Source organism: Hevea brasiliensis, chromosome 13 (genome assembly GCF_030052815.1).
Source record: "Hevea brasiliensis isolate MT/VB/25A 57/8 chromosome 13, ASM3005281v1, whole genome shotgun sequence".
Classification (NCBI taxonomy): Eukaryota; Viridiplantae; Streptophyta; class Magnoliopsida; order Malpighiales; family Euphorbiaceae; genus Hevea; species Hevea brasiliensis.
The window spans coordinates 24,442,318-24,466,727 of record NC_079505.1 but is presented as its reverse complement, the minus strand read 5'-3'; the positions used below and the strand labels follow the sequence as shown (position 1 = coordinate 24,466,727).

At 33.3% G+C, this 24,410-nt stretch overlaps 2 long non-coding RNA genes across 3 annotated transcripts; both read right to left on the bottom strand.

Moving 5' to 3' along the window:
* Window positions 1-10,581: 10,581 nt before the first annotated feature.
* On the bottom strand, window positions 10,582-12,607 carry LOC110667762 (uncharacterized). Its single transcript, XR_002497338.2, has 2 exons — window positions 12,501-12,607; window positions 10,582-10,830 (listed from the first exon to the last, which is right to left on the bottom strand). It is a non-coding gene; the product is annotated as an uncharacterized LOC110667762 (long non-coding RNA).
* An 8,815-nt stretch (window positions 12,608-21,422) lies between these two features.
* On the bottom strand, window positions 21,423-23,856 carry LOC110667770 (uncharacterized). 2 transcript variants are annotated; one of them, XR_002497346.2, is made up of 3 exons: window positions 23,511-23,852; window positions 21,973-23,064; window positions 21,423-21,758 (listed from the first exon to the last, which is right to left on the bottom strand). It is a non-coding gene; the product is annotated as an uncharacterized LOC110667770 (long non-coding RNA). The 2 variants fall into 2 exon arrangements; XR_009142510.1 differs by lacking the exon at window positions 21,423-21,758 and having other exon boundaries at window positions 21,781-22,227; window positions 22,657-23,064; window positions 23,511-23,856.
* Between the last annotated feature and the right edge of the window lie 554 nt (window positions 23,857-24,410).

The following is a 24,410-nucleotide window of genomic DNA, read 5'->3' as shown; positions in this document are numbered from 1 at the left end:
TTTTAGGGTATGGAAGACCATAAAAACCTAATTAATTAATTCTTTTATGACATCATAGGTGATATCACCTTGATGACGTCACTACCCTTTTTACCTTTTTCATTTTTCTCTCTTTTTTTTTCTATTTTTTTATTAGTTCTTTAATTTAATTCTCGATTCCAAAATTTTCTTTTCTCCGATTTTATTTGACAGTTAGGTCTGGAGTCAGCTCTCGGGGTCAATTGACCAAATTGCCCCTCGCCGGTTCCTCCCGGTTTGCAAATAGTTTCATATTTCTTATGGCTCCCTGACCTAATTATTTGACTAGCTTAACAGTTCTTTTTCGTGATTTTCTCTTTTCCACTATGTTCATAAAGGTGCTAAGAACTGCAGCGCCACATTTTACGGTTCGAAATTTGAGTTTAAAACGACTTCGCAGTCGTTCCCGAGGAGGTCACCCATCGCTGTGACTCTAGGCTCGTTTAACCTCTTATGTTCTGTTTTTCTTATTTATACTTAACTAATTGAACATTACTAATTATTTGTGTTTATGGTTTCTCTAGTTGTCTTAAGTATGGTTCTAACCCTCTTAATTGTCCGGACCGACACCGGTCACCGGAACAGTGAAATCTACCAGGCTATGCAAACGGGGGTGTTACAATTCTCCTCCCCTTAAAATAAATTTCGTCTCGAAATTTTTACCTGGTATCAATCTCTGAACAGCTGTGGGTGTTGTCTCCTCATGTCCTCCTCTCGTTCCCAAGTAGCTTCTTGGCCCGAATGATGGTTCCACAGCACTTTTACCAATGGTATCTGCTTGTTCCGTAGCTGCTTCACCTCATAAGCCAGAATCTTTATGGGTTCTTCCTCATATGTGAGGTATGGATTCACTTCAATTTCTTCTACTGGTAGTACATGAGATGGGTCTGATCGGTACCTCCTTAACATAGACACATGAAAGACGTTATGTATCTTCTCCAACTCTGGAGGTAGTGCCAACCGATATGCCAAAGGACCCACTCTTTCCAGAACCTCATATGGCCCAATAAAACAAGGACTTAGTTTCCCCTTTCTGCCGAATCTCATAATTCTCTTCCAAGGAGAAACTTTGAGGAAAACTTTCTCACCCATTGCATACTCAATATCCCTTCTTTTCAAATCAATGTAGGACTTCTGCCGGTCTGATGCAGTCTTAAGTCGGTCTCTGATCACCCTGATTTTCTCTTCAGTCTGTTGAACAATTTCGGGTCCAATCATTTTTTTTTCACCCACGTCATCCCAACACAATGGGGTTCTACATTTTTTGCCATACAAAGCTTCATATGGAGGCATCCCAATGCTTGATTGGTAGCTATTGTTATAAGCAAACTCAATCAAAGGCAAGTGTGTATCCCAACTACCCTCAAACTCAATCACACAAGCCCTTAGCATATCCTCCAAGATTTGAATTACCCTCTCAGACTGGCCATCTGTCTGTGGGTCGAATGCAGTACTGAAGTTCAATCTAGTTCCTAGGGCTCTCTGAAGACTATCCCAGAATCTAGAAGTGAACCTCGGATCTCTGTCTGATACAATGGATACTGGCACTCCATGTAGTCTCACAATCTCATTGATGTACAATCTGGCCAATCTGTCCAAACTGTAGTCCATTCGGACTGGCAGAAAATGAGCAGACTTAGTCAGTCTGTCGACAATGACCCACACTGCATCATGACTCTTCTGTGTCCTCGGAAGTCCCATTACAAAATCCATCGTTATTCTTTCCCATTTCCATTCTGGCACTGACAGTGGATGTAATAACTCAGTTGGTACTTGATGCTCTGCCTTTACTTGCTGATAAGTTAGGCATTTTGACACAAACTCTGCCACCTCTCTCTTTATACCCATCCACCAGTAATGTTCCTTTAGCCCTCTATACATTTTTGTACCACCAGGGTGCATGGCAAAAGGAGACTCATGTGCTTCCTTCAAAATGATTTGCCTCAAATCAACATCATTAGGAACACACATTCTGCCCTGGTGTAGCAGTAAACCATCATCTCTGATTGAGAACTCTGGTTTCTTGCCCTGCTGGACTTCTTCCATCGACACGATACTTCGATCATTACGGCGACCATTCTAATCTGATCAATCAACACTAGTTGTACATGCCATGCAACTGCTGTCTGCCCCTCATCATTAATCTCTAAACTGGCATATAATGATCTCAACTCATGTACCAAAGACAAAGGAGTAACCTGTAGACTTGCCATAGTCTTGCGACTTAAGGCGTCAGCCACCACATTAGCTTTCCCTGGCTGATAGTCTATCAGACAATCATAGTCTTTTATCAACTCTAACCATCTCCTCTGTCTCAAATTCAACTCTTTCTGGGTGCCCAAATATTTCAAACTCTTATGATCTGTGTAGATGTAGCACTTCTCCCCATACAAATAATGTCTCCAGATCTTAAGAGCAAACACAATGGCTGCAAGCTCCAAGTCATGTGTCGGATAATTCCTCTCATGCGGTTTTAGCTGGCGTGATGCATAGGCAATGACATTTCGATCTTGCATCAACACACAACCTAACCCATTGTGAGAAGCATCGCTGTAAACTGTATATTCTTTACCCGGTGTAGGTAAAGTCAGGACTGGAGCCTCTGTCAAACATCTCTTCAATTCATCAAAACTTTGCTGGCATTTGTCCGTCCACTGAAATTTCACATCCTTTCTAAGTAGCTTAGTCAATGGAGATGCCAACATGGAGAATCCCTTCACAAATCGACGGTAGTATCCAGCTAACCCGAGCTGTGAATCTCTGTGACATTTCTGGGTGGCTTCCAATTAAGGACAGCTTCAATCTTGCTAGGATCTACCTTAATACCCTCTGCTGATACTATGTGCCCCAAAAAGGATATCTCCTTCAGCCAAAATTCACATTTTGACAGTTTGGCATATAGTTGTTTCTCTCTCAAAGTCTGCAGTACAATCCGCAGATGTCTATCATGCTCTTTTGCATTCCTCGAATAGACCAATATATCATCAATAAATACCACAACAAACTGGTCGAGGTATGGTCTGAAGATAGTGTTCATCAGATCCATAAAAGCAGCCGGAGCATTAGTTAACCCGAATGGCATGACCAAGAACTCATAATGGCCATAGCGAGTTCTGAATGTAGTTTTAGAAATACTCTGCTCTTGTACTTTCAGTTGATAATAACCTGATCTCAAGTCAATTTTGGAGAATACAGCTGCACCCCTCAACTGATCAAACAAGTCATCAATACGGGGTAATGGATATCTATTCTTTATTGTCACCTTATTCAACTGCCGATAGTCAATGCATAACCGGAGTGTGTCATCCTTCTTCTTAACAAACAATACTGGCGCTCCCCAAGGTGACACACTAGGGCAGATAAAGCCCTTATCAAGCAGCTCTTGCAACTGTACTTTGAATTCTTTTAGTTCTGCTGGTGCCATTCTGTATGGTGTTATGGAGATTGGATCCACACCAGGCATAACATCAATTTCAAACTGCACCTCTCTTTTTGGAGGTAATCCTGGCAATTCATCAGGAAACACATCCGAAAAGTCACATACAGTAGGAATGTCCTCCAATGCTGGACTCCCCACTTAGGTGTCTATCACATGTGCCAAGTACGCCTCACACCCTTTCCTAATCATTTTTCTGGCCAGTGCAGCTGAAATGATGTTTGAAGGTAATAACTGTCTCTCCCCATGTATTACTACATCACCATACTGAGGGAGACCAAAAGTGACTGTCTTGATCCTGATCAATCGTGGCGTGATGCCTGGCTAACCAATCCATGCCCAAGATAATGTCATAATCTCTAAAGGGCATTTCAATCAAGTCTGATAGGAAAATATGTCCTTGGATCACCAAAGGACAGTCTCTATATAGCCTATTTACCCTGACCTCCTGGCCTAATGGACTAGTTACTAACACATCATAGTCCATTGGTACACACTGAATAGTAGTAGAACACATCACACTAGCACTAACATACGAATGGGTGGAGCCAGGATCAAATAACACATGCACATCTTGGTCAAGGATGGAGAAATTACCAGCTACAACATCTGATGTTTCAGCCTCCTCCCTCTGACGCATGGTATACACTCTGACTGGTGCGCCATCGATACCGATCGTTAATGTGCTTTGACTTCCAAGAGTGTTACCAGGGCCCCTACCTCTGCCTCTACCTCTAGCAGCTGACTGTGACCCTCTAGGTGCAGAGACTTGGGCTGATCCCTCAGATGTAGCAAGAGGTCCAGACCGGCGCGGACTAGTGCAATCCTTAGTGAAATGTCCGCTCCCTCCACAATTAAAACATGCACCGGTGGCCTTAAAACAAACCCCACCATGAGTTCTACCACAAGTTTCAAACTGTCATACTGATAGAGATCCTCGAAAAGCTTGTTGGGTCGGCTGACCAGACCGAGGTGGTCTTTGGCCAGAAAATCTGCCTCTGCCTCTACGGGAGCTGGATCCCCCAAACTGTTTCCTCTTGCCAGAACCACTTTCAGATGCTTGTCCAGTAGTCTTTTCAGCCTTCTCTTTCTCTTGTGAACCCTTCTTCACTGCCCCTTCGGATTCTATCCTTTCCAGTTCCAGGGCTTGTGAGATCAATTCAGCAAAATTCTGATGTCGAAAACCCACGACTTGCATTCTCAAATTGTGCCTTAACCCAGACTCAACCTCTTACATCTATCTCTGGGGGTGGAGACTAAGCTTCCAGCATAGTGGCTTAGCCTTGAGAAGTCTCTCTCATACTCTGCTATGGTTCGGTCCCCTTGTTTCAAACTCAAAAATTCTTGCAACTTCATATCCACATATGCATCGGGAACCCATTTCTGTCGAAACTCCCTCAGAAAATCTGTCCATGTCAGCAGAGGTGGTTCAACCAGGCTGTGGGGGATGGTCTTCCACCATTCATATGCATCTCCTTGGAGAAGAGATACTGAATACTCGAACTTCAGCTCTTCCGTACACTGCAGCTTTCTAAAAACTCGTTCCATTCTTTCCAACCACTGTTCTGCCTCCAGTGGATCCACAGTGCCTTTAAACTCTGTGGCCCCAAATTTCATCAACTTTTCATATTGCCGAGCTGAGGGATGTGGTTGTGCTACAGGTACTAGCATCTGAGCTTGGGGTGGCACATTACCCGCCATTTGCTAGAGGAACGCAGCCATCTGCTGTACAAATTGAGCAGGGAACTGCGGTGCTGGAGCAGGAGCTGGAGTGGCTGACCCACTAACATTCTGGAGTGCTGGGGCTTCCCCTTGAACCTCAGCCTCAACAGATTGTTCTTTGGAATGATCTCCTCCTTCCATTCTGTTTTCCAAAATTTTCCACTTCCTGAGATCAAACACAAGGAGGTTGACCTCCGTTAGTGCATATTCATGATGTAAATATTTCATATGTATCAATTAAAGACACTTGAGCAGTTGTACTTATCAAAGAAATATTCACATGCATAATCAAAATTTATTGCAAAACAATGCTCTGATACCACTAAAACATGTCACACCTTACCCCTCCGTAAGGCATAACATGATCCCGTAGAATACTTAATGAACTACCGAACTTCACCTACCGATAACTCATTAAGTACCCTACAAGGGATTTTAAAACAATTCTCTTACATTTTGGAAGTGGCGAGCATTTTGGTAGGAATTAAAAACCATTTATTCAAAGTTTAAGTACTAGTAAAAATTTTTGTCCATTTAAATTTTGCCGCAAATTTTATAAAAATTTTGACAGAGTTCCGTTTGTAATTGGAGAAAACAGTTCTTCAAATACCTAAAAAAAAACACTTCCAAAAGTTTTCCACAACTCCCATCCTCCAATAATTCTCAAATCAACTCAATTCAAAGTAATTCCACCAATCTAGTCAAAATTCATCATCACAAAACATTTAATATCTCCATTCACAAAGCATAAAATATGAAATTCACATGTACAAATATTAATTTACAGAAGAAAATCCAAAAGTAATATTGTTACAATTTATTTACAACTGCTCAACTACATTGATACATACAACATTTTTATATTTACATCAAGATTATCAACAAGGGTATAAAATAATACCCGTACAAAATGGTCAGAGTAGTCCTCGATCTAACAGCAGCTCACTCTGCTGCTTTCTCCGTGCTCTTATCTGCGACAGCAAAATAAGCTATCGCTGAGTATAAAAATACTCAGTGGTGCACAATAAAAATTTAAAATACAATAAATAAATCATTCATTGCCAAACACAATTTAAATATTTCTCAATCACATTTCACAAATATCGAAGTTCATAATAACACCATTTTGTCAAATAATCTATTAAACACAGTTTAGTCAAACAATTTCATGAACACAGTGTTGCCAAAGTCATACACAACTTAAGCCATGACACAAAATTTCCGATCAATGCCGCGTTGTACACCACGACAAAGCAATCTACAACCTCACTAATCGAATCAATGAGGGAGGTGGCTAGCTAGCTAATGAGTACTCATCCGATCTCAACCTCAACTGGTAAGCCAGAGAGGGAGGAAAATAAATGATCTCAACCCCATAAATGGAGGAGGAATAATGTGATACTGTCATGCTAAGTGTGAACATAAAATCAATTCAAAACAATTTATTCAAACAATTTATGAGAAATCTGATCAATTTCCAAAGTCACATTTACAATTATAAAATGGCAACACAGTACATAATAAATCAAAGAAGTCAAATTTTTGAGAATAAAATATTTAAACAAGTATTATTGTGCACAGACCTGAAGTGAGTCGCCTCGAGGCCTTGACTCAGTCTCTCCGAGTTTCCAAGTCTTTTTCAGCTGAAACACACAATTTCATAGTTTTTCAATACCATAACTTAACATAAGTCCAAAAATAAATTTAACTTCACTTTTACCTAGCTTTAATGTGCTAAATTCGACGTTCTCGAAATTTTTGTGTTTCGAGTTACTATTCACTACACTATTCAAGTCAAATAGTTGACTTTCTAAGGCTTAATAGGTATGGGAACTCCAACTTCACCCACATACCACATTTTTGTCACTAAACTTGTTGGTTTTGGTCATTTTCTCAAAACTTAAATCCTTTTGGCCAAATTGTCAAATTTACGGTTTTGGTGCTCCTAGTTGCACTGTTCCATTGGTCGATCTACTGTTAGAATTTGACAAAACTTCCCTCATAGAAAATGTTCCTTATTGTCTTAAGTTTATTCTCATTTTTGAATCACCTCAATCGGAGTTTTGTAGCTCAAGTTATAGCCAAAATACAATTACTGTTCACGTGCACTGTTCATGCTGCAATTTTGGTTCTGGCAGATTTTTGATCCAACTTTGTTCAGTAATTTGATCAAGTTAAGTTCATAATTTGGTCTAACTTTCTTCATATGAAATGTTCTACTATGTCTTAGGTTTCCATCGGTTCAAGAATCACCTAAATCAGAGTTTTCTAGAGAGAGTTATAGCCATTCAAACATTACTGCTCAAATGGCAATTCTGCAGTTTTGCAGGTACAGTAACTCAACTTTGCTCAATAATTTGAATGGGTTAATGGCATAATTTGGGTTTGTGTTCTTCATGAAAGTTTTAGGTCTATATCTTATCTAATCACTGGTAAAATTTCAGGTCAATTTGACCTGTCTAGCTCGAGTTATGACCAACTGTTCATTTGGTCAATTTGTGCAGTGGCAGCCTGCTCTCATTTCACTTTGGTCAATTGGTTCACTAAGTTTTTGTCAGTTTTTGGCCATGGTTCCTTAATGAAAATTGTGCTATTTTATGTCTATTTTCATCCCCAATTGGTGGCATATCAATTGGACTTGTAAAATTTTCGTTTTGGTCCTTCAAAGTTGGCTTGGTCATGCTGCCAGCAGCATGACCATTTGCCCTACGAATTTAACTTTCATTCTCACAATTTCCACACATCTCTTTTGTTTATTATTGACCATTTTTCATCTCACAATAGACCAAAGTCATCATGTAAGCATTTCTCCAAAATTTGGTTCACAAACCCTAACATTCAAACCCTAACTCATTCATCTCATGCATTTAACTACATTTAATGGTTTTAATGCTAATCATTCAACTAAGTAAGGTTTCTTAACTCATTCAAAACCCTCAAGCCATACAATTGATGTCCCCTCTTCAAGCTAGCCGAATTTCAGCAATGGTCCTTCCCCCATATTTGTTTTATTTAATCAAGTTCTAAGCTCACTTTCACAACTAATTATGCATTTAAAATGGAAAAGTAACAAATTAACATACTAACCTCAACTTAAAGCTTCAAATCACTATCTTAACTCTTCTTTCTTCTTGTAATCTTCTTCTTAAGTTGCAATAACAAGCTCTAGGGAGGTTTTTAAGGGAGTTATTTGGATTAAGTGAAGAAAATTAAGCTTAAATGTAAGCTTAAATGGAGGACCATTCATGGAGGAACTTGGGAGGAAAGTGGGGCGGCAAGGAAGAAGAAAGAAGAAGAGATTTTCTATTTTTTTTTCTTTTGTTTTCTTTATTTATTTTAAGGTATGGAAGACCACAAAAACCTAATTAATTAATTCTTTTATGACATCATAGGTGATGTCACCTTGATGATGTCACTACCCTTTTTACCTTTTTCATTTTTCTCTTTTTTTTCTATTTTTCTATTAGTTCTTTAATTTAATTCTCGATTCCAAAATTTTCTTTTCTCCGATTTTATTTGACAGTTAGGTCAGGAGTCAGCTCTCGCGGTCAATTGACCAAATTGCCCCTCGCCGGTTCCTCCCGGTTTGCAAATAGTTTCATATTTCTTACGGCTTCCTGACCTAATTATTTGACTGGCTTAACAGTTCTTTTTCATGATTTTCTCTTTTCCACTGTGTTCATAAAGGTCCTAAGTACCGCAGCGCCACATTTTACGATTCGAAATTTGAGTTTAAAACGACTTCGCAGTCGTTCCCGAGGAGGTCACCCATCGTTGTGACTCTCGGCTCGTTTAACCTCTTATGTTCTGTTTTTCTTATTTATACTTAACTAATTGAACATTACTAATTATTTGTGTTTATGGTTTCTCTAGTTATCTTAAGTATGGTTCTAATCTCCTTAATTGTCCGGACCGACACCGGTCACCGGAACAGTGAAATCTACCAGGCTATGCAAACGGGGGTGTTAGACACCCAATTGATAATCCTCATCCACCCAAATCTCACCGAATTCATACAAGTCTCTGACCCTTTGTTTGGATTTACGGAGATGGAGAGAAGAGAATTTTCCTTATTTGGACATCAAAATAGAAGATAGAATTAAAGAGAAAGGAAGAAGAAGGTGGAGAAATATTAACTAAAATATTTCCCTATAAATCGGTGGAAATTTGAGAGATACGTAAGTATCATTCTACAATGCTATTAAAATAAATTGGTGGAAATTTGAGAGATACGTACGTATCATTCTACAATGCTATTAAAAGAAAGAGAATTATTATTATATTTCTTTTTTATTATATTTTAAAGCGGCAAGGAAAAAAAAAGGATAAAATAGGAAGAACACCGTAAGGTGAAGAGGGAAAAGAGCTTACTTAGTAGCACAGAGGCAAAGAGCACGACTTCGTTTGAATATGTGCTATGGGCAAGGATGTAAAGGAAACAGGAGCTAAAATGCCAAAGTATAAAATAGAAAAGACAAAGGAGGAGCCCATATGAAAAGACAAAAAAAGCCTTGAAAAAGAGATTTAAAGCACCCAGGTTGAGGACATAAATGTTATTTTGAAATAATTGCGATTTACTGTTCATTGCAAATGCGGAACATAGATGCTGTTGTTCATAATACCACTACAGTTGATATTTATAATATTATATAATAGATATGCTAACTATGTTATAAGCTTAATGTTGTGCTTGTTTCTTCAACCATCTATATAAAAGTTCATCTAGCCCTATTGTTTTCTTGTTTTATATGTCTAAGGTTTCTTGCCAATTTGACAAAGTGGCTTTCTATGGGCTTTGCTCCTCAAAATGACAAGGCTTCTGCCCTTGGAGTGAAAAACACACAGATTTGTATGGATTAAATTGCGAAGTATACCATTATCGCTTTGCTTCACAATTTTTTTTTTTATGGATTTTCTCCTTTCTTGGTGATTTTATTTCATTTGACAAAAGCACGTGTCACGCCTTACCCCTCTCCTAGACGTAACATGACTCTCATAATATGTTCAACAGATGTCGAGATCGAATCCTTAGAACCCGGTGAACATATTACAATGGATTGAGTAGATTTAAAATCATTTTAATTCAAAACATAATAGAGTAAAAAATATTTTACTACAGAATTTCATACTACCAAAAAGATTATCAAAATAACTGTAAATTAGAAATTCGTTGTAACTCATTTTAATCCATTTTCAATTTACTTTGCAACTATATATTTTGTTTTAAAATTAGATGCAGTACACCTTCTTAAGAAAATGATATAGTTTCTAAATATAAGTTTCCCTATAGAAAAGCTTTAAATCAGATAATTTAGAGTTTTAAAACTGTTGTATTTTGATTAAAACAGTTCAAATAATACTTTGATTAATACCTGTGGCAGTCTATAACTTAACAATCTCATGGGTATCAGAATCGCATATTAGTTTTCTTTAATCAATTAACTAATAAATTATTTCATAAAGTTATATTTATATACAGACAATAAAATTTTATCTTGTTATGCTCAGATATTAAAACAAAATATCCTGTTACAAATGGATAACATCATATATACACAAAATCAAGGAACCAAGTCACCTACGTCAAGTTAGCTCCTGATCTTGGTGACAACAGGCACTGCTCCTACTTGCCTGTAATTTTTCCTTTCCTTTATCTGCGTTAGTTAGGAAAACAACTAATGCTGAATACAAATGAACCAGTGGTGCACAACAAATATTGAACCATAAACAATTAAATCATCAAAAAATAAGTCAAGAAAACAATATTCAAAACAAGTCATGAAAATGAATATTCAAATATACTCACAAGGTATAGGTCACATATAGAAAACAGTTTCTTATATATCATTTACTCATATGGTATCATCTTTAAAACACATTTGCACAATTTAAATATCATTCTTAATCTCACCAGCCTAATGCAAGATTAATCCGCAAGGGCCATATTCAAATCTCATCTTACCTCTTTCCTGAGGGAGACCATATCATATCATTGTGCATATGTCATTCATAACACCATATATATAAATAATCCACAAGGGCCATCTTCAAATCTCATCTCACCTCTTACATGAGAGAGACCATATCATATCAATGTGCACATATCATTGTATCCAGATCACATCCATCCAAACACCAGTGTATCACCTCAACAAATGAGGGACGGGTAATAACCATGTCAAGTATTAGCCGTGAGATATGAAAACAATAGCATAAATTTATTTCCTTTTGTATGGGTATAAAATCTCAATATGAATCCATTTACTGCAAATCTCAACAACATATACTATTCATATAAAACACAATATAAATCATAATTTTAATTAAAATTCATCATAACAATAATGAAATTCAATCAATTGTTGTGGTAAATCATCTTTTGGAGAACATAAAATATGTATCAATAAAGTCATTTTATCAACATAAATATGTAGAAACATTTAATAGTTTAATACTAGTTGTGCACAAACCTATTTATTTCCAATTTATGTGGATTTGGTTCCTAAGTCAACACTTCCACCTTGCTCCTTTGGAACTAGTGTCAAATAGAAAAATACAGATAGTTCAGAATAAATTCCTCGATTATTCTTAATAAGCACACTCGTTGAGCAAATTTTGTTGTTTACTTAAGAATTTTCCTACCCGATAAGCCATATAACAATTTTCTTTAACCAATTGATCATACCTCCCACATTATGTCAAGTTCATTTAGGGATTTTATCAAATACTTGGTGTGCAAGATTTACATGCTAAAAAGAACTAACGTCATTTATTTTTCAGATCCCCAAAAAATACCTTGATATTCTCCGTAAAAAACATTTTAATCCTGCAATTCTCAATCAAACAACCAACATCCACACAATTCCAAATAAATTTATCAAAGTGGCTGCCAAATATGGCAATTTCACCATGTTTCAACTACTTCCTACATACTTTACATTATGGAAAATTTGATTCAACACCAAATAAATTAATCTAATTCTAAAATTCATGTCTAAGTTGCTTAATAAATTAACTAGTTAATCGAACCAAAAAATTTTTTTCCCAATTCCTCTAATGTTGGCTGAACAATATCACAAGGAACCCTAGGTGGATTTTGTTTATTCATGCAAAATTCTTATTGGTTTTGTGTTTAGAATGTTAAAATCATGTTAAAAATCAAATTAAACTTAATTAAATCAAGTTACTTTTATGAGTTCCCAATTTTTCATCAACTTCCATAATCCAATCCACATGAACCCTAACTTTCCTTTCTCCCAAATCATGAAATAAAATAAAGAAAAGTAAAAATAAGTTGCTTAGAAATTATTGGGAAACAAAATACCTTGATTTGGAGTGAAATTTTAAGTTGAAAAATGGTGGTACTCCTTCCTCCTTTTTCTTCCCTTATTCGGCCACCTCCTCTTTCTCTTCTTTCTTTTTATTTTCTGCATCCTAATATGAATTTTGAGATGTTTTATGGCTGCCATAGTCATGTGCAAGTCACATGACAAGTGTTAGTTTCATCTTTGCCCTTAATCTTCCTTAAAATTATCATATATGCCATTTTCCAATTCTAATGCATTTTATTTATTTCTTTTTAGTTTCTTTAACTTATTAATTCTTTATTATACCTTATTTAATTCTTAATTAAGAGTCTTATAAGGTCCTACATGAATTGGAATAGCAAACAGATTCAAAACACCAATTTTTAGCTACTTCCCAAGGGAGTCACTCATCACCGAGCCTTAAGCACATTTAACTGTTTTCTAATTCATTTATTTTGATTTCTTTTACTCTTAATTGTCTAATTTAAAATTAAATTATATCTCTTCACCTTAATTTAAGGATAGTTTCAGACATTCCAGCCATCCGAACAAACGTTAGTAGCCAGAATAGTGGAATATACAGAACTACCTAAAGTGAGGGCATTACAGCACATCTAGAATAGACTAGATATTGCAAGAGTGCTTATATCAACCTCATCTCTGAATTTCATTCACAAAATTATAGCAACTAATGTGGAAAACTCTAAATTTCATATGACGTCTATTGAAGAGGATTGCGGTGAAGTTCTCATCACCTCTAAAATTCTGCCTATGCCACCAGTGGTGAGTTCCTTGAGTGAGAATTCTTTCACTAAAACAGATTTCATCAATGGCAATACTCAAGAAGATTCCAAGTCACCAAGTGAGTGAGGCCGAGTCATCTGATTCCTTATTAACGAGAGACGATTTTGAGGCTTCCAAGAGTGGAGAGCTGCTGCATAGACTTCATCCTATCTGTAACCAGTATGATAATTTCCCTGCTGATATCTTACTTGAGCTTCTGGAGAACCATAACAATTATGAGGCTATCTCTCTTCCAGCTATCCTTAATTTGAAAGATTGTGAGCTGCAGAGAAATGGTTGGGCTACTAATAAGGAGCCCATGGCTAATGAGCTTTCACAATATAACGAGCTTCTACAAGATAATCAAAACTTCACTCTCATCCCTTATATCAGCCCAAATCATGAAGAATATCTAGACAAGAAATTTCGGGTGAGTCTCTCTTACCAACATCCATTTCGGCTGATGCAAACTAAGGTCCTTTTTATATTAAAATTGAAGTCTCGCAACGGGGCAAGAGTGAGCTTCTCTTTGATTTGCTAGATTTCTAACCCAAATTGAACAAGGGAGGCAAAAAGGGAAAGAAATAAATTAATGTGGGCAGGACCAATCGAAAGGGTGGAAGTAATAGTACTGATGTCTCCTTCAAACTGAATGTGGAAATTATGTGACTGAACAACCAGACGAGAGTGACATCTGTTGGGTTATTCTTAGACATGCAAAGAACCAAACTTCTCGAGATGATGCGGGTTTGCATGTAAATTCTAAAGCAGCTACGTTGGCGATTGGGAAGCAACTAGGTTTGACGAATTCTAAATCAGATGAGGCAATATTGTTATTTTTCTTAAATCAGATTAAATCTGATCAGGTTTGCCTCTCTAATAACGCAATTTGATTTGCTCTTTCAGTCATTAGGTACTGCTGGTGGGGTTAAGGATGTGCTTGAATTTTTGTAGTGCATTTTCACGTATTTTCTCTGGTTTTTAGAGCCTTAAGGAGTTCTTGGTTGATTGTCCTATTGCTTTGTGGGTTTCGGTTCTCTTTGGGAAGTGCTCTTGCTTCTTGCTGGTTCAATTGTTCATGGACCAGTGTAATTTTCTTTAAGGAGAAACACATCTTGGCTATAGATTTTATAGGCTAAACCAAAATGTTTTCTTGAGGAAGTCATTTGTTAAGGAGATACATCTACTGTGTCTTTCGGTTTTGGCATTGAGTTTTGTTACCTTTGTTGTTATCTTGTCATTGGTTACTTGATCTTCTCTTGGTACCAGTGTGTGCTTTGTTTTGACTCTGTATCTCATTTTGTTTTACTACTGGCTCAACGTTGCTAGGTGTAATGTTTTCTTGTTCTATTGTTCTTTGTTGCCAGGTTTTTCCTAACTTATCTTTCTCATTAATAAAATTATTCTTCGCTATAAAAAATTTAGAATAAAAAAGATAGAACTCTACAGCCTTGTGATCACAGGAAAAATGAGAATGCTCTAGATTCTTATCCTTTGTTTGGATTGAGGGAAGAGAAAAAAAAAAAAAAAAAGACATTTGATTTCTCTAAATTTCCCTTTTTGGATATTAAATAGAAAAGAGAATTGATATAAACATAAGAAAGAAAGTGAAAATATGATAATAAATTGTTTTTTCTCCCATTCCAACAATCTATCCCAATAAATTTATTTCTCTTCATTTTCTCTCTTTAATTTCTCTCCATTTTCTTGCCAAGTTAAGATCCATACAAAGGGTCAAAAGAAAAAGCATATTTGTTTTTCATTCATTAACATTTGCAAATTTGACAAAAATAGGTTATGTAGTGGTATTATCGATTACATTCTTCTAAATTGTTATTATTTTTTACATTGACTCTGAATATATATAATTTTTGAAATTGAATTCCTTTTCCCATTGAAATTGATAAAATATTTTAAAACTGGACATAATGCTATTAAAAAAATTCTCTCCTCAACTCTTCCTCTTCATGCAAAACATAAATCAAAATCTCTCTTTGCATCAAAAATTGCAAATGAGAGAGGGATATTTCTAATATTTTCCAAAATTTCAATTATGACTTAGACAAATAAATTTTAAAAATTTTAATAAATACTCTTTCAAAAATCTACAACTCAAATATATTAATATGTTCTAAACTATCACATTTAAACCTTGAAAATTATTGCTAAATTCATTATACATTTTATAAAGATATCTAAAACTATAAAGATAAATCTCGTTTGTAATCACTTATATTAAGTTATAAATCGGATTTACAAGAATGATGTACTTAACTAGATAACTGATTTGGTGGCTCACTCCTACCTTTAGTTAGCCTTTCCAATCCGTGGATTACATCTTAAACTAGGTTCTTTAAGTGTTTTAAATCTTCACCTAGTGCTAGACATAAGTCTTGATAAGGGTTCCATGCTACTCTTATAAACAAGTAGACTGATAAACTCAGAAGTAACAAACCATAGAGAAGAATATGAATCAAAGCAAGTTGTACAATTGTTAGATAACCCACTAAGAGAAGAGTAATACTAACAATTATTTTGTAATTTGAGTTACGATGAATTTGGAGTTATCTTCATTTGCCATTGCTGCTGCATATATGATTAGAGCGATCACGGACATCTTCATGTCCTAAGATAAATGTTATTCTGAGTTGAGGAAACTTAACATTTGAAAGATAGATAATATTTCATACCGTCCTATTATATATATATATATATATATATATATATATATAGGTTGTCTAAAAATAGTTGAGTTCGAAGAGTAAATATATTATGTTACTTCCTAGCCTGGCTTGGCTAATGGTATATTACTCATCTGACAAAGCTAGACTTGAGACTCCACTCTCCCATTCTCACTGCTAAAAAAAAAATGTGATGTTACCTAATTAAGAAAAAAATTTATTATATAAGCATGGCGATATGGTAAATTTCGGCCTTATTTGAATCTCATTCAAATTAACTTGTAGTTTCTTTTAACATTAATAAGTTCTAAATTAAGAGTTAATTTAATAACTTATATGTCTCAACGTGAAGATAATTTATTTGGATTGATCCAATTAACTCCATTTTAATTCAGAAATTAAATGAATATATATATATATATATATATATATATATATATATATATTAATCTAAAATGAATCAGTAACTCTCAAATTGATTATAGATTCATTATGTATAGCAATCTTATAATAATTTGAATAAACTTGTAACTCAAAATGATTTTATTTGAACAATCTACTTGAGCAAGGTAGAATCAAGATGATTCGTAACTCAAAATGGTATGACCATACGTATTTACTAGGTCTAGTATTAGTAGTTACATGAAAAGCATTTTTAAATAAAATATGTAGAGTTTTCAAACTAGTTGGGTGGAAGTAGTTGAGTTTATTTTGACTTTATCTGATATTTTTTAAACGAAATTAATCATTTTGAGTCATAGATAGATTTAAATTACTTATTAAATTTATGTTATTTATAAAAAATTTTCATATTAATATACAATTTACGAGTCATTTGGATTAAAATAATAATTTTTTTCTTCAAACAAATCATATTTATTTATTTGTTAAAATTCATGTTGATTGAATAACTCATTCATTTCATTTGTCAATTATTTCAAACAATAAAATTCAAGTGAATTAAATAACATATAAATTTTCTTATAAATTCATTTGAATTAAATTCTTTTTATAGAATGGAATTGAATTCTTTCAGAAGAAGTATTTTATGGAGTGCTAATGTTTGTTATATCTATATTAGTGGGATTGATTTTATTCCAATCAATAAAGATATAGGTTTCATATTACATTGAAGTTTATTATATAAGTTTTAAATTTATTATGCTTGGTAAAATTTTTTCTTTGTTTTTCAAATTTTTTTAAATTTAAAATACAAATGATAAATAAAAAATTTCGTTTGTCTTAAGTGGCTAATGATCTTTTATTTTATTTTTAGGAAAAATTATTTTTTTTTAATCTATGAGATATAGCATAATTAACACTTTTGTCCTATTTTTGAAATCTAACGGTTATATCCCCGAATTTTGTTTCCATTGTACATTTAAGTTCTTCTATCCAAATTTAAATCACGTTTCCGTTAAATCAAATGTGTATCAGGGGTCAGATGGTAGAGAAACATTTTTAGTTCCCAAAATACTCTCATTTACTGTCTCTTCCTTCTCATTTGTCTGACCATCTCTCCCTTCGGTCTTCTACTCTGCCCAAAACTAGGATGCCATCACATTCACAAACCCATTTCCCCCCATCTCTCTCACAGGCCTATTCCCTTTACTTCTCCAAACTCAAACGACCTAAATTCAATGTGCCTTCATGTAAAGCCTCAAAAACAATAGCATAATCAGAGCAATTGCATTCTAAAAGCATAACCCTATAGTTCACAACCTGAATTCAATCGTGAAACAAAATCAATCCTTCTCTTAACCCCTGATAAATTTTTACGCTTCTTCTTTCCATTTCATTTCTTTGTCTCTCTCGCTTCTGTACTACTAAACTAGACCACTAAAATCATAACTGCGTAAGTGACACCAAGGGCACAGAAGGCAGCCATTTGAACTTTCAAACAAACAAGAATAACTGCATTTGCACATTGAGCAGTACGAACCAAAACCTGCCAAATTACAGGGTATAGATCCAATCCCCATTTATCATCCCAGAAAAATCCCAAAGTGCCAAATCAGCTTGGGAAACGAAGGAGCCATTGGAAGCCAGTGGTGGTCTGGCTGTGGCATTAGAACCATCGCATGCACCCACTGCCCAGACTTCTTCCTTGTCCTTCACTCCATGAGTAACTACCGCCTTAGGTGCTCTGCTTCAGACACTAGAGCTACGATAATAAATCAATTCCATAAATACAAGTGATGAGGCTGGATCTTAAGGAGTAGCTTGCAGGTTAAAGGTGGTTTGCAAACAAAGCAAGTTGTGGAGGCAAACAAGAGCATTTAGGAAAAGCTGGAGATGGGAGGAGGATGTGGAGGTAGCGAGGAACTGTATATGGAGGGGGACCAATTTGTTTGTTGTTGATCCTTGGGTTGTATTGAGATTTTTAATTGGATTCTTCTTCATACTTATTTATGTGCAATGCCTGTCTCTTGTTTGATGATATGTCTAACAGAATACTGTGTGATGCATGCTTATGTTGGTTGAGAGAGTGGCAGTTTAATTATGAATTTTTCAAGTTAATCAATCGTACTATGTTCATTTCATGCACACACGGCAATTTTAACTCAAGGACCTTTATTTTGATGAATTTAAAATACAAAACAAAACTATTGACATTTTTAAAATGAAGAGACAAAAGTATTAATTATATTATCTACAAAAAGTAATTCTTTATATATATATATATATATATATATATATATATATATATATATATATTTATTGTAGATAAACATACAATCTTTTTTTTTAATTTATAATATATATCGTAGATAAAATTTATAATTATATAGATTGACTCACATATAAATAAAGATCTCTATGAGAAGCTGTATCTAATGGTTTTCATCTCTAGTGTTTATACTTTGTCCACCACCACACAATTGCAATTCTAATTTAATCACACCACAGCACACCATTTAATAATTTTTATAATTAATATAATAAAGTTGATCTTATCATATGAGTAGCACTCTATTTTTTTTTTTTTTTTCATTTGTCCATTTTGTGTTTATTTTCTAATAATTTTACAACATCAATTAATGATATGTAATGACATGTAAATAATGATAGACCTATAAAATATTTAATAAAAAAATAATAAAAATAGTTGCAATTTAATTAATATTAGGAGACCTAAAGGTTGTAGTTATAAATTATATAAACTAAAGTAATATTTTTATTTTCCACTATGATTAAAAAATTATGTACTTAATTCTTTATAATAAAAGAAAATTATAACAATATTACAATTTAATTAATATTAAAAAAACTAAAAGTCACAATTATAAACTATATAAATTAATACTATATATGAAAAATTAAATTAGTCACCTCCAAAGGGAAATAGAAGATATAATGTCTAATCAAAGATATAATGTCTAATCAAAGTTTTATCTGATCCTACCAAATGATGTTTTAGTAATCAAAACACTTGAAAAAGATGATGAATAATTTATACATATATCACAAAAGAATTTCTATCTTATAGGAATTTATTTATATTGATATTTTATTATTTATTTTTTATATTCATTTTCTATTTAAATTTATTCTTCACATTTATTTTCTTTATATTGTCACAAAATTTTTACAAGCTACTCTTAAAATATTTTAAATAAATTAAGCATAAATATATAAAAAAAAGCTATATATTCATATTCTTATTTCATTAAATAAAATATTTCTTTTGACCTTATTTATCCCATAGGTTGGGTGATGATAAGACAGACAACGACAATTTAATCTTAAGATCTCACAAAATGGGAATTAATTTAAATTTTATTAAACTTGAAACCATCAATAAATTATCCCCTTTACTTTTAGAACATTAGAATATTATTTTCTAAAATTTTATTTCAATCAAATAATTTAATTCAAGTACCAATTAATTTACATACTCTCTTAAATTTTAAAAAATAATTTTTGGAAGTATAATTTAATTAAATAATTAAATTCAAATATCAATTTAATTAAGACTATAACTGCAATTTTAATTTAATTTAAAATAAAATAATTCAATTTTTAAACCATAATAGCAAACCCTAAACCTAACTCAGATTATTTATGGATTTTCTATTATGATTTAATAACATAACTGTCATTGATATTTAAAAATTAATTTGTTTTGTTTAAAACAAATTAAAATTGTAATTATAATCTTATTTATATTGAGATTTGAATTTAATTATTTAATTCAAATTATACTTTAAAAATTATTTTTTAAATTAAAAAGGGCCAATAATCTAATTTACACTTGAATTAACTTATTTAATTGAAATAAATTTTTAGAAAATAGTGCTTTAGAAAATAATTTCATTGATAAATAATGACAATTAATTTGATTAAGAAAATAAGATTGAGAGAGAGAAGAGAAACAGGGTAAAATAGTAATTTAACTTTTTTTTAACTTGAAAACTAGCTGTTAGTTAAGAGAAATTTTTTTTTAAATGAAATTAAAGTTGAGTAATTATACTTTAACTAATTGAAATTGAATGACTGAAATAAAATTAATATTTAAATTAAAAAATTATTGATGTAATTAACTTTAAAAAATCTTTACAATTAGTAAAAGGAGCAGAGAATTTTCAATGAACTTCTTTTTACCAAAAAAGTTTTATATGATAATTTTTAAGATTAGCTCTGTTTTGTTTACTTTTTGTCATTTTAATCATTAATTTAAATTTTATTCAACCGCTGTAATTTGAAAAATATAACTATATAGTTCATTCATCTTACAAGTCTTAAACTATTTAGTCTATATAATGATAATTTCTTTATTTTAAACACATTCACTAACAGAAATTTTAATTTAAATTGGACGATAGGATTAAAAAGTAAACGTAACAAAAATGTAACCACTAACTAATATATTTTTTAAAATAAAAAAATAATTTTATTGAAATAAAAAAAAATTAAATAATAATTTTTTAAATATTTTTTAATTGTCAAAGCCCAACAAAGATTCTATAATGCCATAATTGTAACCCTAATTCCCAGATTTTCAAAACAACTTGAGATGGCAACCGTTATTTTTTGTAGGCTAGACCGCTATTTTTTGTAGGCTAGACCCGATACATGGCCAGCAGCTCAAGTAATAATCATCATTTGAAATACAAGCCCTGTGAAGAGTTACACGACCCCAAGAAAATAAATTAGGCTCTCATACCATATGAGAAGTCAAGAGCAACCTCAAACCATAATTATAAATAAATAATAACTAAGTCTTAATTTTAAATAGTTTTTCATTATTCAACTCTGTTAAATATCAAATCTTCACTAATAATTAAAACTTGTAAATTCTTTCATGCCACAAATTATTGAGATTAGAAAATCTAAAAGGTTATGATGAAATTTTAAGAGGTTATTCTAACAATCACATTGTTCGCTAGTTGTTGCTGCCAGCAGATTCAATATCAGTCTTTGTATTTTGTAATTTTCTATTAATGCAAAACTGAAACAAAATCTATTTGAGAATTATTGAAAAGAGAAAGCTGCCCATGTTATATAATCCATCGATTACTGCTAACTCCATTGAATTTAAAAAATAATAATAAAAAATAACCAAACCAAAATATAAATAGCAGCAGAAGCTCCCACTCAAGCTGCATAACCAAAGACCCAAAAAAACTACTGCACAACACAACTATGATTCTGAATAGATTCAAACCTAAGATTCAAGAGGAAATAACTATGAACCAGCAGCTTTGCTAATTACCCTGGTACAATCAAAGACCCAAGATATCTGAACTGATAGCAAGCAAGCTTTAAGTTACAACAAGAAGCTTAACTTTGTTGAATCCATGGACAGTGCTGGGCAAGAAATACAAAGAAATTAATCACCAATTTGGTCAGAGTGGCAATAAGCAATAAAGATATTAATCACCAATTTGGTCAGAGTAGCAGTAAGGAATATGAAAAAGGTCATTTACATAATATCAATGAATAAGCAATAATTAAGACTAAACAATATTTAACAGATGAAGAAGATTGATGATTCAGTTCCTGCATTACGTTGTTTCCCCACCTCAAATTGGCCTCCCTCCTCAGTGCTTCAAATGCATTTCTTGAGAGCCTCTTCAACTCATTAAATGCTTGGAGTAGCAAATGGTAAAGATCTTGATATGAGTTCCAAGCTACCCATTTAAATATGCAGGTCAAGAAACCATCTGAAGCTTGGGACTAAGATCAACACAATTTGATTTACAAGCTTTGAGTATGGATTCAATAGCAAATGCTATTCTCAAACATATTCTGGGAATGAGATGGGTATTTTGTTGTGCTGAAGGAGATGAGCATTGGAATTATTTCTACAACTCGGATATTGTAATAAAATATTTCAAAATTGGACTTAATGCTGATAAAAAATTATTAATAAAAAAATTCTCTCCCTCTCCCTATCTTTTCCTCTACAAACAACACATAAATCAAAATCTCTCTTTGCATCGAAAATTACAAATGAGAGAAGGAGATTTAACAATGTAATAAACAAATATTCTAACATATTCAATCATGAAATACATAAATAAATTTCCAAATTTCAATGAAAACCCTTTCAAAATCCTACAACTAAGTATTATTTCTACAACTCAGTTACATTAATATAGACTAAACTATCACAATTAAACCATTAAAATTACTGCTAAAATCATACATTTTATATAGAGATCTAAAATTGTAAAGAGAACTCAGATTTACTAGAATGATATACCTAACTAGACCATTGATTCCGTGGCTCACTCCAGCCTGCCAAATAGCCTTTGGATTGCATCTTCAGCTAGCTCCTTTGAGTGCTGCAAATCTTCGCCTACTAATAGATATAAGTCTTGATATGGATTGCGTGCTACTCGTATAACCATGTAGACCCATAAACTCAAAAGTAACACACCGTAGATGAGAACATTAATCAAAACAAGTATCACAATTGCCATATAACCCAACAGGAGACGAATATTTCTAGCAAATTTTTTGTAATTTGGGTTGGGATGGCTTTTGAGTGCATCTTCAATTGTCATTGCTATTGCATAGTTGATTAGAGCAACCACTAAAATTTTCATTTCCCAGCTGTTCTCCGAGGGAAGCCAATAGTTGAAGGCTAGATAATATTTCATCGGGCGTACTGTTATATATATATATACACAGAAATGAAAAGGGAGGAGGAGGTTATTTAAAAATAGTTAGTTCGAAGAGTAAATATGTAGGATGAAACAAAAGCGACAAAGAAAGTCTGTATCTTCCTAAGGAATAATGCAGAAGCAAGCAACAGCAAGGCTCACGGCACATTTATCACATCCAACATCAAGGTTCAAGCATCACAAGGCATAGATTTACAGCAAACGCATAAAAAAGGTAACAAAATTCGATGTATTTACAGCAAAAGGCCTAAAAAATAAAAGAGAACAAATCTAATGTACTTAGCTAAATGCCAAAATACAATATCATCAATTACAAACCTAAGAAATTAATAAAACCCATTAAGTAGCATAGATTTAAAAGTAAAAGATTCTTCCATCTGGGCTAGTAAGAGAAAATAACTCCCAAAAATCACAGAGGAGAATTGCTGACCTCTCTGCTACCTGTGACTTGCTTATGCGAAAAGAGAATTGTTGCTGATACTGATACCACAAGAACTCCCAAAATCACAGAGAAGAGCGCTGGCCAATTAGGCGAGAAAGTACAAGCAGATGAGAGGAGAGTGGTGGTCGATGGAAAGGATATTGAAAGCTACATAAATAAACAAAAAAAATAAATAAAGAGGCTTTAAATCAAAGAAATCTAGAGATGGGGAAGAAATCGAAAGGGACTACAAGGGCTCGCTGGAGAAAAAAAAAAGGAAAGGAGGAAGCAGAGAAGACCTCCACAATCGGCAGAAAGGAGGAGGAGGAAATGAACACGATGAGGGTAGGGTTAGGCTTAAATAAATGTATATACAGTAAGACTTAAATGGCTGAGATTATCTGAAGTGAAGTGGAAGGGACGGCTAGGATTAATTAAGTTAATAAAAAGGAGAAAAATGATGTTGGAGTTGAGAATCCAACCCAAGAAATGTGGCTTAAAACATTGGGCCACTGGGCCGCATAAAATGTTACGGGTCATTTAGATCAAAGAGATTATACAAATTGTAAGATTGATGCTCAATTGAAATTTTAATTTTATAAGTCTTTTTAAATTTTACGTGAATTAAAATGAATTACTGTATCTAATGGGATTATGTCAAATCAAAATTTTTATGTGTTATAATATTAATTTGAGAGTTTTAACACTTATTTTTTTATAATTTTAGTTATAATTGATAATAATTTAAAAGATTATTATGTACATAATTAATAAAATGAAAGTAAAAATTAGATTGAAAAAATAAAACAGAGGGTGAAATATTGAGAAGGGCCTAACTTATTAAAAAAGAAAATAAAATTACATGATAAATTAAATAAAAAAAAGAGATTAGTACACACATTTGGATTG